This window comes from Marmota marmota, unplaced genomic scaffold (assembly GCF_001458135.2).
Source record: "Marmota marmota marmota unplaced genomic scaffold, marMar, whole genome shotgun sequence".
Classification (NCBI taxonomy): domain Eukaryota; kingdom Metazoa; phylum Chordata; class Mammalia; order Rodentia; family Sciuridae; genus Marmota; species Marmota marmota.
In genome coordinates this window covers 4,969,889-4,985,336 of record NW_025999924.1, presented here as the reverse complement: position 1 = coordinate 4,985,336, position 15,448 = coordinate 4,969,889, and positions in this window count along the sequence as shown.

The following is a 15,448-nucleotide window of genomic DNA, read 5'->3' as shown; positions in this document are numbered from 1 at the left end:
TTATTTTGAAAATATTTTCTGTGGATATCTATTTCTATGTACATACCGTCCTCAAACTTAGTGGTATACAACAACTGTCATTTAATTATGTCCAGTTTCATATGTCAGAAAATTGGTCAGAATATCACAGGGACAGCCCTTCTTAAATAATAACAGTTGGTGGCCTCGGCTGGGAGGAGGTTCCATTGAGGTCATTTATCTACTTCCTTGGTTCTGGATCATATGTGAGGCCCTTGGTTGTCTCATTTGTACTCATAGGTCTGGAAGGTGGCCTGTGATGGCTGGAATGTCTGGAATGACTGATATTCCCCCCACCCCCCATGTGGCTTTTCAAAATGCCTAGCTTCAACTTCCTTACCACATGGAGGTCTCAGCAGCTGGACTTCTTACACAGTGGCTGGCTTTCCTCAGAACGATTTAAGATCCAAAAAATGGAAGTTGCTCGTTTCACAAGAGTTGGACACAGAAACTGACACAGCCACTCTTCTGCTTTATTCTGTCAATGAAATCAGTAACTGAGGCTGCTCATATTCAAGGGGCAGGGACCTGAACCCCGGAACTTGAGGCAAAGTTTCCAAGAACTGTGTAGACATCTTTAGTCTAAAAGAACCCAAAGCCATCAAAGTGGATAGAGGTATGTTCTTTTGATTCTTCTGTCTTTTAAAAACACCAGAAGTTTTCAGGATTCTCTGAACTAAAGGTGAGATATTAAACACATATTTATCTCAAAATACATGGATATGCTCAGAATAGAGACATATTTATTATAATGTGAAATAATTCTGGTTAATTTTTATGTCTATGTGGCAGACTCAGTCTAAGAAGTAATCCTTCAGCAAATTGCGGACACTTTACTTGGAAAACAGTTACCTATGCCATATAGTAAATCATATATTCATCTGCCCTTGCTTATTCTTCCTCTGAATACTCAGAGCTGTGCTTGCTTTACTCCCTGAAATTTCTCTCTGTCCACAAAAATCTATGTCTTCTCTTCAATCTTTCTCAATCCCAGGCCAGACATTTTATTTATTTCATCTAATTTCTCCATAGTTTGGGGGTTGGGCTGTGTTATGATTCTTGACATACTTTATCTCAGATTAAAGCAACCCTTTACTTATTACTTTCTCAGACCTGATAAGCTCTTACAAGATAGGACTAATTATCTTCAATTTTTTTTACTGATGCCATTCTTAGTGTAATGCCTTGTCCAGAGTAGATGCCTGAGAAGGATTGCTCAAAATGAATAATTGAAAAACTAATACATGAGGATTTCTTTTGATTTTTAATTTTTATTGACTGGTCCATTTATCTAAAAGATGTGATCAATTGAACATTTAACTTGGTGAGAATAATTTTAAATGCTTAATGTACAACGGATGGATATTCAGCACACATTAAATGAGTATCCTAATGCTTGCCTAAGCACTATGCTGTGTGAAAAACTGACAATACTTCATTACTCCAGAAAATGCATTCTAGTGGGGAAATTTAGTCCAATTACAATAAGTTCTATTAAGGAGAAGCATAGTGTGCTAGGAGAAGTGGAATAAGGGGACTTCACCAACTCAGAGGGACAGCAGTCAAAGAAGACTTCCTTCTGCAGCTAGCTCTTGAATCGAATGCTAAAGGATGTTTGGTAATCAACAAAAATTAAAAGAGGGAGGCATTCCAGGACTTAAAGTGGGTGGGGAAGGCCTATTAGAAAACAGAGAGAAGTGTTGCTTGTGCTGAGATCTGGAGGACACGCAGGAATTGATGGTGTGGGTAGTAGAGGGAGAAAATCCCAGGCAAAAGAAAGAGTCCGGATGAAGAGCCTGAGGTTGGAAAGAGCCTGGAAAAATGGAGGAACAGATGGGGGGTCATGTGCTAGTGGAGCATGAGGAGAGATTAGTTGGGAACCCTGGGTGGACACTGCAGGTACCTCCTTGGTCCACACAGGTTATCCATTAGTTTTGTCCCTGAGCAACAGGAAGCCATTGAAATCCATTAGGTAGAAAGGTATCCAATTCAGATTTGTGGTTTCAAAATAATAATAATTTAATCTTTACTATGACAATTTACCTCCGTCTATTTTAAAAGTTAGGAATTTGTCCAGTGTCAAAAAAGAAATTGTGTGAAAAAGTGACAAAAAATTAAATTGAGGCTCTCATGTCCAAAGATTAGAGCTTCTGCTTCAAATAATGTTTGCAAATGCCATTCTTCCTTAAGTGTAGAGTGCCATATCCCCTATTTTGGACATGCAGCCTACATTTCAGATCCACTGACAAATTGATCTTCTCTATGCCCATTGTGGCTTCCTCTCCCCTTTTCATTCACATTGGAAACAAGGACATTTCAAGAGAAAGTCTACAAGTAATGACAGTACTCCTCTCTAGAGAAGAGACTGGGGCTACAAAATCCAGTCAACATTTTCTGAGTAGATGTAAGTAATGTCTTCTAAGAAGTTCCTTCTCTCCACTATGAAAATGCAGGCTCTGGCTCTCTCTTCAGTGTCAGGATAGTGTAACAAAGTACACAGACACATAAGAAGCCATGGAAAGAGAATGATTTAGGAATCAAAAAGACAAACTCCTGGCCTGGCTTCGTCTAACATCCTAGACTACACTTGCTGGGTTTATAAGAGTAGGATAAACTGACTCCGTAGAGGTGTTGTAAGAATTGTAAAACATTTAAAAACATAAGCAATCTACTAAAACACACTGTACATGCTAATCATTGTTGTTGCTAATCATTTTATATTATTTCTTTCTGTTGCCTGAGCAAGAATAATTGTTATTTAAATATTAACTTATTTTTTCCATCTTTATAATATCTCTCTATGAAGCAAGCAGAATATGTCCCCACCCCTAGAGTTGGCCACATTCTTATTCTTAGAACCCTGGCACAGTTGCAGTACATACCAGAAAGGACTTCATAGATGTCATTAAATGAAGGATTCTGAAAGGGAATTATCCCATGGATTATCCATGAGGACCAATGTAATCACAAGTATCATTATAAAAGGGAATCACAGGTTAGAATTAGAAAGATTGGAAGATGCTCTACTGCTGGATTTGAATATGGAAGAAGGATCTGTGAGCCAAGGGTCACAGTGGCTTCGAGAAGTTGGAAAATACAAGAGGAGGATTCTGTCCTAGAGCCTCCTATAGACATCCAGCCCAGTTCACACCTTCATTTTCACCCGGTAAGACTGGTTCTGACCTCTCGAACTGTAAGCTATGTTGTTTAAAATCATGAAATTTATGGTGATTTGTTATGGCAACAGTAGGCAGCTAATACATAATGGAACAAAGAATTTTAGCTAGTAAAAGTTTTATGTTCAACATTTATATACATGAGAGGCCTTAAGTAATTACCTGCTGATTTAAGAAGTCAGTGCTTTTTTTGATTAAAAACAAAAAACTTGCATTAAGTCTAACTTTACCCTTGGGCTGGGGATGTAGCTCTGTGATAAGTGCATAAGGCCCTGGGTTCAATCTCCAGCACCTCTAATAACAGCAATAAATGATAATAGTGTTTATCCTAATAATAATTTTATTTATCCCTTTTCTTAACCTAACTTTATTTATGTATTATTGTTTAAGAGTATAGTAACCAAAATATAAGGTAAGAGGATTTCCTAAGATGCTACTGTACCTGGAATGATGAAGTAACCCCTACCCACTGCAAAAACTTACAACTAGATGCTCATATTTCTTCCAAGTTTATACCGAATGAGGACGTGGCCCCTTGGGCAGGAGAATGCCATCTGTTGTCACCACAACTTTCTGCCAGTCCTTTGCTTGCCTGTCCTAGGAAAGAGATTTTGGGGGAAAATCTGCTTATAAAATTTATTCCAATAAAAGTAAGATTTAAAAACTGGTAATTGGATATTATTCTTCCTTCTATATGGGTCAGTCAACAGTAATAAAGTGGATATTTTTCTTTTCTTCCACTCACTCCTAGTTTTTGTACATTTAATCATCTAGTCTCTCACCTAAGATAATTTTGTCCTCTGCTGCTAATAGCATGTCATTTTATCTTGTATGGATATAAGTCTTCTATGTGCCTGTTTTGGTGTGTTGTACTTGTTAGAAAGTAAGATTTACAGCAATTAACAAGCAGCCCTACTTCTGATGAATAAACATAAAGCCAAAAGAATGCAATATAAAATTCAATATAAAAAAGAGAAAGTGAGAATTTTGGTGTTCCATTAGGAATCATTTTTATAAAAGTGTATTAACTTTTAAAATATTTTATTCCTGTAGATTTTTCAAAACCATGGCAACACCCTGAAAACGAAATGCCAAGCAAAGTTGCTAGTGTTCTTTACTATCCGGTGTTGTTCTTAGAATTACAATTTCCCCTCCTCCATCCATCACACCTCTGCTTGGGGCAGAAGCCATGGCTTTTTATTATAAGCTATCAATATGGCTCCACTTAATTAACAGAGCAATTATTTCTTTGATAAATAAAATATTTATTTAGAATGGTAGCTTAAGTCAGATCTACCAGCAAAACGACGACTTCAGTCAAAGCTCCTTATGGCATCTGTTTCATGAGAAAATCATTTTTCCTGTTCAGCACTGAGGTTAAACTATGAGAGTTGAGTTGTTTAAACTATGACAGTTGAGCTGTTTACATTTGAGCCCTGTAATGATTTTTACTTTCTCACTGTCTCAACCTGCCTGAACATACACAATGAACTTCATTACTTGCACCGAGCATAGCTTCCCTGGGGATAGAGGGGCAGAGTTATTCCAAAATGGGGCTGTGGGCTTTGGCATGTGGTTTGAAAAAACCTTGTATGTTATTTTAATCCAGGGCTCCCCACTTTTCCTCCCAACACCCAGTATGAAAAGTGCTTCCTTAGTATATCTTTTAGTTTATGACAAGGTTTAAAGAAAATAAACTATCTTCTCATTGAAATAAAGGATGATACTAAGTTTCATAATCTCAAGAAATTGGAATGACCTTCTCTATAAAGAAATAGCCAAACAATTGCCTCTAGGATAAAGTATGAGCTATATTAGATGCTCTTGGTACTCTGCCCATCTCCCTTCACCTTTACCTATTTGGTGCACTCTGACAAAATAACAGTGCATTTCTCTGTCTGGGGACTTTCTCCACATTCTAGAGCTTACTTCGCTGCCTTTGCTCTCAAGGCAGGCTGGAAGAGGTAGGAAATTGATGCCTGTCTGGAAACAGCCTTCAACTAATGATTGACGAGAGTCATTATACAATAATCCAGTTTCACCATTGCTCAGGTGAAGTAAATCTGAAGCCTGAATTTTACACCAGATCATGATCTTCTTCCGTGGATTATATATCAGTTATCCCCCAGCATTAGTACTTGTTTTATTTTAATAAATAAACAAACAAACAAATAAATAAATCTACCTCCTTTTTTGCTCCCCATTTCACTCCTCTACATATCTTCTAGGTGTCCTGGCGTTACTTTTTATTTTTTCTTTCTTTCTTTATTTTTAAATTTTATTCATTCTAATTAGTTATATATGACAGCAGAAAGCAATTCAATTCATATTATACAAACAGAGCACAGTTTTTCATGTCTCTGGTTGAACACAAAGTAGAGTCACACCATTCCTGTTTTCATACATGAAATTAGGGTAATGATGTCCATCTCATCCCACTGTCTTTCCTACCCCCGTGCTCTCTCTCTTCCCCTCCCTCCCCTTTGCCCTATCTAAAGTTCATCTATTCCTCCCATGCTCTGCCTGCCATCCCCATTATGAATCAGCATCCTTATATCAGAGAAGACATTCTGCAATTTGTTTTTTGGGATTGGCTTACTTCACTTAGCATTATATTCCTGGAGTTACTTTTAATGTAAACCACAATGTAGGTCCCCAGAGTATGCCTCTGATGAGACCTTGGTAGAAATGAAACCCTTGAGCATGGGCTCCAGAGTGACCATAAGTCCAAAACTTCACGTCATGAGCTGGGTGGGTCCTGTAAGCCCCACCAAATTAGAAGATGGCGTGGCCCAGGGATAATCTACTGCACAACAGCAGCAGTTCAGAAGGGGTGCCATTTCAGTGGATAAGCTGAAGAAGTGTAAATTTGGGTCAGTCTGGACAGAGAGAGGGTGGCTGTAAATTGACTTCAGCTATGTCAAGCTTCACTCAAAAATAGTTCTAAAATTCAGTGGCAAAAAAAAAAAAAAAAAAAAAAGATCTCCCAAAGACAGATTGTTCAGTTTGTGGGAGGAAGTGGCCTGAAATTAGAATATATATTAATTCCTGGGCAGATTCATGGGTAGTGGCAGATGGTCTGGTGAGCTGAGGAAGGGCCTGAGATTGCAAGGTTGGGAAAGATCTGGGCAGAGGAACGTGCTTGGACATATGGGAGTGGGCACACACTGTGGAAATCTTAGTATCCACTAAAGAGTATATACCATGGGTGAGGCTCTCAACAACCAAGGAGGCAAACATCTTCATCAGTTGGCTTCAGCCAGTCTCTGTCATCAGCCAACTCAGTGGTAGGATAATGGGTATGTGAACAAGGTGGCCATGATGGCAGAGATAGAGGCCAGACACCACCCAGTCAGCATTCATTCTCACTCTCATAGGCTAGCTGGTGCCATGGCTGAAAGCAACCTGTTAACAGCAACCTATTGACTGAAAAACCTATAATTACACTACTCTTCAAGGAGGCCCACCAATCTCTTGGTGGCAGGATGATTGCATTGGGTCCCTTCAACTTTAGAAAACCTGATCTGTCCTCACAGAACGAGACTTATATTACAGGTGTGGGTTGTCCATTCTTGCTAAGTAGGCTTAGCCAGTGTTATGGTTTGGATGTGTGGTGTCCTCCATAAACTCATGTGTCAAATAATGTAAAAATTTTCAGAGGTGAAATGATCAGATTATGAGAGCCTTAACGTAATTGGTGTGTTAATCCACTTGAATAAGTTAACTGGGTGGTAACTGTAGGCAGGTGGGGAGTGACCAGAGGAGACAGGTCTCTGGGGGCATGCCTCTGAGGCAAATATTTTGTCCCTGGTGAACAAAGCTCTCTCTTCTTCTTCCCGTTGCCATGTCCTGAACTGTTTTCCTCTGCCATACTCTTCCACCATAACATTACGCCTCAATTTGGGCCCAGTGCTATGGAGTTTACCAACTGTGGACTGACCCTCTGAAACCATGAAGCCCGAATAGACTTTTCCTCTTCTAATTGTTCTTGGCAGGTGTTTTGGTTACAGCATGAAAAAGCTAACTAAAACAGCCAGTGCTAGGTCTTCTAGGACATTTGACTCACCAGCAAGGATTCCATACAATTCTGTCAGAAAAGGGGGTAAATCTTTAGCAAAAAGCCTGCAGAAAGGGGGTCATTACTAAGGCACTCACTAATCACATCACACACTGCACCTCTGCAAAGCTACCAGCTCTACTTTGCAAGGCTGGGATAACCTCCTTCCAGGTATGCACACTTATATTGAATCAAATACCTTACGTGGGTGGGTCTGTATCCCACAAAAGAAACAGTATAAAAGGGTGAAAGCAGAGGTGGCCCCATTTGTATTATATCCAATGACCCAACAAGGAAATTTAACTTTTCCTTTTCCAACTCTGGGCCAAAGATCCCTGTCCTCAAAGGGTAAACACTTTTACCAGAGGATAGAGAAAGAATCTCATTATACTATAAGCTATAGCAGCTACCTGAGAATCTGGAGCTCCTTATTTCAAGGGAATAGCAAATAAGGAAAGAAGTTACCACCTTGCTGGGGATAAACGACACAGATCACTAGGAGATTGTAAAGTAGCTATTACAAAACAGGGGCAGTAAAAAATATGTCTGGCACTCAGGTGATCTACTAGGCCACTCTTGTTATTTCCATGCTCAGTTGGGACTACAAGTGAACAGATTCAGTAACTGACCTACAAAATCATGGTAACTAAAAACAAGACCCTCTGGGTGATGAGGGTAGGATCATGTCTCAGCCAACCTAGTAGCTGAGAGTGTTGCAAATTTAGATTCAACTGTGGGAAAGGACATAATAAGTAATAATTGTAGTTCAAGACCAGCTGCAGTGGCTGGTCTTGAACTACAATTCATCCTACTAACCTCCCACTAATGTTTTTCCTTAGGAAGAGAGGCCCCATGGAATCTTGAAGGAGCTGCTACCCTAACATATATGGGAAGTAAATCTGTGTGGCTCAAGAGGTGAGCTGTGAAAGACAGACAGCTGCACTGCTCAGACTCCTAGCCCACGAAGGATTCATCATCCAGCTATGGTGAGCACAGTCAGCAGACGACATCTAGCCATCGGCTGCTTCCTAGTCTGCCTCTCCAGCAGAGACCTGCTTTTCCTGAGGTAACATCCTTCAAATGACAACTTGCATCTAGTAAACAACAGAGGCAGGGGCAGAAAGAAATTTTTGCTCAATATGAGACAGATTTATTCCACAGCTACCTGCAGTTTGTCTTCATTTAACTTTCCAAAGTAAAGATGCTGAAATACAAATAATTCATTATTGCCATAAAAAAGGAACATTTTAAATCCAAAGAGTTAGTGAAGAGTAAAGTGTTTGCTTACCTTCGAAGAAAACTTAGCACACTGTCCTCAATTTCCTCATTAAACCTTTGACTTGAGACAAAGGTAAGTACATGACATAGTCTAGCTATTGGGTCCCTTGGCATAAGAGACAGAATTTTTTCAAAGAAGGAAGAGAGCTGCCCTCAGCTTCTCATATAATTATTCTAGTAGGCTAGGGAGCTTCCATGTAACTTTAAATATTGCTATTCTAAATGTTGGATTAGGAAACTTAAGTTCTACACAATTATCAAGAGGCTTAGCAAAGGACAAAGAAATATGAAGCTCAGGTATAGAAACTCATCATCTGTATCACCCTATGATTCCTTCTACTCAAAGAAATGTTTTTATTTTTTAATGAAGATGACATCCAAGGAAACATTACCTTATAGGTAAAATGGTGTACCTTGTTGGAGGTACTGATTAAGGGGAAGTTATTTTTCAGTCAATTGCTTTGTTATGTTCTTTTCCCATCAAGTAGAATTGTGACGTATGAGCCAGAGAAAATATTTTCTAACCAAAACGTTTCATCTTGGAAGAGTTGCAGTTGGTTCTGCTCTATCAAAATGATAATAACCACGGAAATAAAGTGCTTCTGTATGCTAAAAGCTCATGGTAGTGATTCAACAGCTTCCTGTTTGCAGCATTTTAAAGGGGGCTCTTTGGGGGAAGAGTGATGTTTACAAAATGATTCACTGACTCAGAATTCTGAAAATGATTGTCCATTTGACTCTAAAATTACATTCATTATTTGGTTTTGGCTCTTCTCTAACATTCTTTTCAGATATTTCAATATCCTTCTTTAAGCTTCCTGATTATTTCCTTCTTTTTTTCTGAGCTCTCATAAGACAGAAATATCCAAGGCAAACATGGTAAGAGTTTGCCTTAATTTATTCTCTAGAAGTTGATTACCCCAGAAATTTTTTTTTCAACACTACAGGTTGTACTGGCAGCAAATTGATCAGATCCAAACACGGATCTGTGCCAAGTCCCTATAGGATTGCCCCTGCTGATGGCTTTGAGTCGGAGCTCCAGTGACAAGCATTACCCTGAAGAGATGCCTGGTCTGGTCAATTTGCAAATCAGGTGAAAAGCACATTGCATTTCTGCAGTTCCTGGGAATTACAAGCATTCTTAGAGCAGACGAATTAGAAACTCTGTTTCCTAAGAATTAAATATTTAATTCTTTCTTATTTCTCCTAATGAACTTTGTAAGGAAGTTCAAAGAGTTTTGTAAATTAATACCAAATTACCAACTCATAAAATTGTATTGAAGTCAAATGAAAAAATTACAATGAGTGTTAAAGATACAATTATCATTGCTATCCTATTCTATTTTCTTAGGAACCCAGGGGATGCATACAATGTCAGACAAGTTATAGCAATTGCTATCAGGGAATGATTGTATGAATTTTAAGCTCTGTTAAAAGTCTTTGCTTCACTTAATTTGAATTAGATTAATTGGTCTAAGATATTTGGTTCAATTGAAAAAATAAGTCCTGATAATAATTTATTGAAGACACAAAATTCCTTGTGCATAACAGTCCTCTTTTATCTGTGAAGGATACATTCCAAGGACTCCAATGGATGACTAAAACTGCAGATAGTATCAAGCCCTATACCTACTATTTTTCCTTATATAAATTACCTAAAATAAAGTTTAACTCGCAAATTAAGCACAGTAAGATATTCATAACAATAAATAATAATAAGATATAATAATTATAACAATACACTATAATAAAATTATGTTAATATGGTCTCTCAGAATATCTTATTGTACTGTGCTCATGCTTTTACTTCTTAAGATGATGTGAGATGATACAATGCCTATGTGAGGAGATGAAGCAAGGTATATGACAAAAACTTTGTGCTACTAAATAAGGGCAACCTGAATACAAGCTCTGAAATACTGCAACAAGTGATAGTGGGGGTGGCTACTAAGTGACTAATAATATAGAGGTAACATATAACTTGGATGTACTGGACAAAGGGATGATTCATGTCCTGGGTGGGACCAACTGGGACAGTGGAGATTTCATTACCCTAGTTAGAATGATGTACAATTTTTAAATTTATAAATTATTTATTTTTGAAACTAATATTTAATATTTATTAAATACTTAACATCTAATTTTTTTGGCCACGAGTAACTAAAACTTTAGAAAACAAAATTGCATGTAAAGGGGGACGGCTACTATAATGGGAATAAAAGCAACAAAATTTTTAAACTCTTTGGAAAATAGGAATAAAAAATTGATATCCACAAATAGGCTGGTTTAAAATTAGTTTGCTTTTATTTGGGGTTAAACATGGGATTACATGGAAAAAAAAAGCTATTTAGAATTGCTTGAGTTAGGTTAGTCATTTTGTTGGAACACAGAAAACCTTATAGCCTTTTCATCAGTCTGTCTGTAGGGTAACACAATCCTACAATTAGAAAAGGAGGGTAAAGCTCCCCTAAAAGTGGTTGAGAATCAGGATGGGGGGGTACAGAGGAGATAAGTGGCATTTGTCAGCAAATCTTGGCTCCCCTCCCTTCATGGGGCTGAAGCTGTAGCTTCTCTGCTAACAATCTGATTCTTACAGTATTTGCCAATATGCATAATAAAGGCAGGGAAGTGCTGGACCATGCCAGCATTTTTTGTAGGTTGCTGGCCAAATTAACCATTGATTTTTCTTTAGTTTGGGTAGCCTGGGGAGCTTTATCTAAAATGCTATATAAAATAGTCCTGCCTACAAGTTTTCCTCAAAGCATGCAACGTTGGAAGGGCTTTGGAAATGATAACTTGACTTATAGAGCAAAGTAATCTTAAAGAAAATGATGGGCCTAGGAAAGACTGGTGGAAGCACTTGATGAATCATGGCACCTATAGGGAATGAGAGCAATTCATGACCCCCTGGTGGAAAATGTCCAAATAAGGTACTGAATTTAAATGTTTCCTGATGTCATTCAAACTGTGTCTAGATTATATAGGTGAAATGCATCTGCATATAAATTAGTCAATAAGTATAGCCTCAAAATTTTAAATTATAAAAATACTTTAAAGATATATTTTGAGGCTCAAAGTACAGCAAGAACAGTAATTAAATCATTATATCTCATATTTCAAGTGAAAGATCATCATTTAAGAAGTATAACCACAGATTATTTCTCTAAGCGTTTTAGAATTAGCTAGTTTTTTGGATTGAATTTTGTCTCCACCAAATTCATGTTGAAGCCCTAACTCTCAAGACGACTGTATTTGGAGATTAAGATTAAGGAGGTAATCTTCAGCAGAATGCAACAGACACTAGTATGGCAACATGTAAATCAATGGATGTGTAACTGATACGATTCTGCAATCTGTATATGGGGTAAAAATGGGAGTTCATAACCCACTTGAATCAAAGTGTGAAATATGATATATCAAGAACTATGTAATGTTTTGAACAACCAACAATAAAAAATTTAAAAAAAAGATTAAGGAGGTAATCTTTAAGGAAGTAATCAAGATTAAATGAGGTCATAAAGGTAAGGGCCTAATCCAACAGGACTAGTGTCCTTCTAAGAAGAGAAAGAGATACCATGAGTGTACACACAGAGAAAAGATCATATAAGGATTTACTAAGAAGGTACCCATCTGTAAGTCAAAGAGAGATTCCTTACCAGAAACCAACTATACCAACACCATAATCTTGAACTTTCAGTCTCCATAACTATAAGAAAATAAATTTATTTCATTTGAGCCTATAAATCAGATATTTTGTTATGGTAGCCTGAGCAAATATATCTGAGTTGATTTCTTATAAGTTTAGAGTTTATTATATCCTGCCCAATAGAATTGCAGGCTTCCCAAACATGACAGCTTCAGTAACATGTACAGAGATGGATGGTCTTATGGCTCCATTCTCTTAAGCATTTCCTACCCAGCTTATTATAGAGTATCACATTAACATGTAAAACCAAACATACCTATCATCATTTTATGGGTAAAAGCAATAGATTCTCTGTTACCCATTGGGTCAATAGAAAAAGTTCCATACTAAACAAAAGCTGAAATTGGTCTCCCTTTACACGTAGAAAATCAAAGGATGTGATCTCTTCTTGAGTGAAGATAAATTCTTTCCATTACTGCTAACACATTCTCAGAACACGGTACCTAATTCAAACACCTGCATCCTCTTACAATGTCTCTCTAAATCTTCACTTATAGACTGAAATAACCCAGGGTAAAAGAAGGTCACAATAATGCTCACATTTAGTAATCTGGCTCAGAACTTGTGGAGTCTCAATTTCACTTATCTCACAATCCTCAGCTTTAATTATTGTGGATTTTAAAATACAATATTAAGTGTTAATATTTTTAACTTTAAAAAAATGAACCCTATTTTGGAGATGCTTTACATCAAAATGCTTGTATGTAAAATGATAAAAGGTTTAGAATTTGCTTCAAAACCCAGGGTAAGATGGTAAATGGAAATTATAGATACAAGTTTGGCCATGAGTGTAGAATTTTTTTGTGTGTATATGTGTGTGTGTTTGTGTGTGTGTGTGTGAGTGTGTGTGTTTTATTCTAATTTGTTATGTATGACAGCAGAATGCATTACAATTCATATTATACATAGAGAGCACAATTTTTCATATCTCTGGTAATCAAAGTGGAGTTATACCATTCATGTCTTCATATGTGTAATTAGAGTAATGATGTCCATCTCATTCCACCATCTTTCCTACCTCCTTCCTCTCTCCCTTCCCCTCCCTCCCCTTTGCTCTATCTAGAGTTTGTCTAATTCTCCAATGCTCCCGCCACATCTCCATTATGAATCAGCATCCTTACATCAGAGAAGACATTCAGCATTTGGGTTTTGGGGATTGGCTAACTTCACTTAGCATTATATTCTCCAACTCTATCCATTTGCCAACAAATGTGATGATTTTATTCTCTTTTAATGCTGAATAGTATTCTGTTGGGTATATATACCACATTTTATTTACCCATTCATCTACTGAAGGGCATCTAGGTTGGTTCCACAGTTTATCTATTGTGAATTGTGCTGCTATAAACATCTATGTGGCTCTGTCCCTAGAGTATGCTGTTTTTAAGTCCTTTGGTATAGACCAAGGAGTGGGATAGCTGGGTCAAATGGTGGTTCCATTTCCAGATTTCCAAAGAATCTCCATACTGCTTTATGAGTGAAGAATTATTGAAGCTTCATTATTAGTACAAAGAAGTTCATTCTGTAATTTTCTCTGATGTTGAATAAATTTGAAAAATTTTGTGAGTTAATTTTTCCTCTTTCCAGGGCAAGGAAAAAAAAAACAAAACTCAGCAGTGACCCATGTGCTCTAAAGGCTATGGTTTCCTTATCAAGGTCTTCGTGGTATACTGCATTTCTGAGTCTTGACCTTGTCTCCAGTTGACTTGTCCCTATCACACTGAGGCTCTTTAGCTTGGCTCAGGAAATCACTTGACTGAGGTTAGGAACTATCACCAGTCATAGGTCTTCATGACAGATTCTCAGCTGTCCTTGGGTTTTACCTTACCCTTGGAAGTACAGCTCTTCGTTAGCATTAGGCTTTTTGAGTTCATAGCAGTCATATCCCAGTTGTGGGTCTAGGGTTGTATTATCAGTGGACTGGAAACACATCTTACTATGCTGATTCCTCTAACCTTTTTTATGTTTTATTTTTTAATTGTACACAATACCTTTATTTTATTTATTTATTTTTATGTGGTGCTGAGGATCGCACCCAGGGCCTCACACACTCTAGGTGAGAGCTCTACCTCTGAGCCACAACCCCAGCCCCCTTTAACCTCTCTTATCTCTTGTCTTCCCTCCGATTTTTGTCAGCTTTTTCGCTGCTGTGACCAAAAGACCCAACAAAACAACTAGAGGAGGAAAAATTTATTTGGAGTCTATGGTTTCAGAGATCATTCCTTGGGGCCTGAGGTGTTGCAGAACATCATGGCACAAAATTGTGGTAGAGGAAAGTGACACAAGACATCACATTTGGAAGCAGAGTGAGAGAACTCTGTTCAACAAGGACAAAATATATACCGAAAGGCATTCCCTGGGAGGGGCCCACCTCCTCCAGTCACATCTTACCTGCCTATAGTAACCACCCAGTTAATTCCTGTTAGGGAATTAATGCACTGATCAAGTCAAACCTCTTATAACCCAATCATTTCATTTCTAAACTTTCTTGCATTGTCTCACACATGAGCTTTTAGGGGAAACCTTATATCTAAACCATAATACCTATGGTTATTAAACTATAATACCTATGTTGGACAAAGCTAGTGGTCTTTGATCTCTGTCACTACAGTGTATATCCTTATCTCTAATATTCTTTCAGGGAGACCAGGAACTGGCCTTAGTTCCCCAACTGCCTAAAGACAAATCACTATTTTTCACCCATTATGCAAGCTTCCTTCAAATCAAGCTCCAGTTGGTCCGTTCCATACCAGCCTTCCAAATGCATTTATAGTTAACTAAAGTCTTAGTGTTCACACTCACACACACACACACTCAGAACAATGTAACAATTCTGTAATCATGCTGACATAATTCTTATCAAACCAATCATATATAATCCATAGATTCAGAACATTTCTGGATAGCTGTTAGTAACAATGCCACAAAAATATACTCCTACAGACAAAAAGTTGGCTCTGGATTTCTTTTGAAATAGTTTGGGTCTCAAACTTGTAAACAAAGCCCAAAGGCTTGGGGTATCAAAACTTGAGAGCAATTTTTTTTCTTTTTTCTCTAAGAACATGATGTTCTTTGGAGACACCAGGGAAGAGTCACAGAGCAGGCAGTTTCCACAGAAAGACCATATGTTCAACATTGACATGGAGGCTGATATCACAGGAGTGGGCGGGGTGCACTGTCATACCCGGCTGGCATTCAGACAGCCAAAGAACA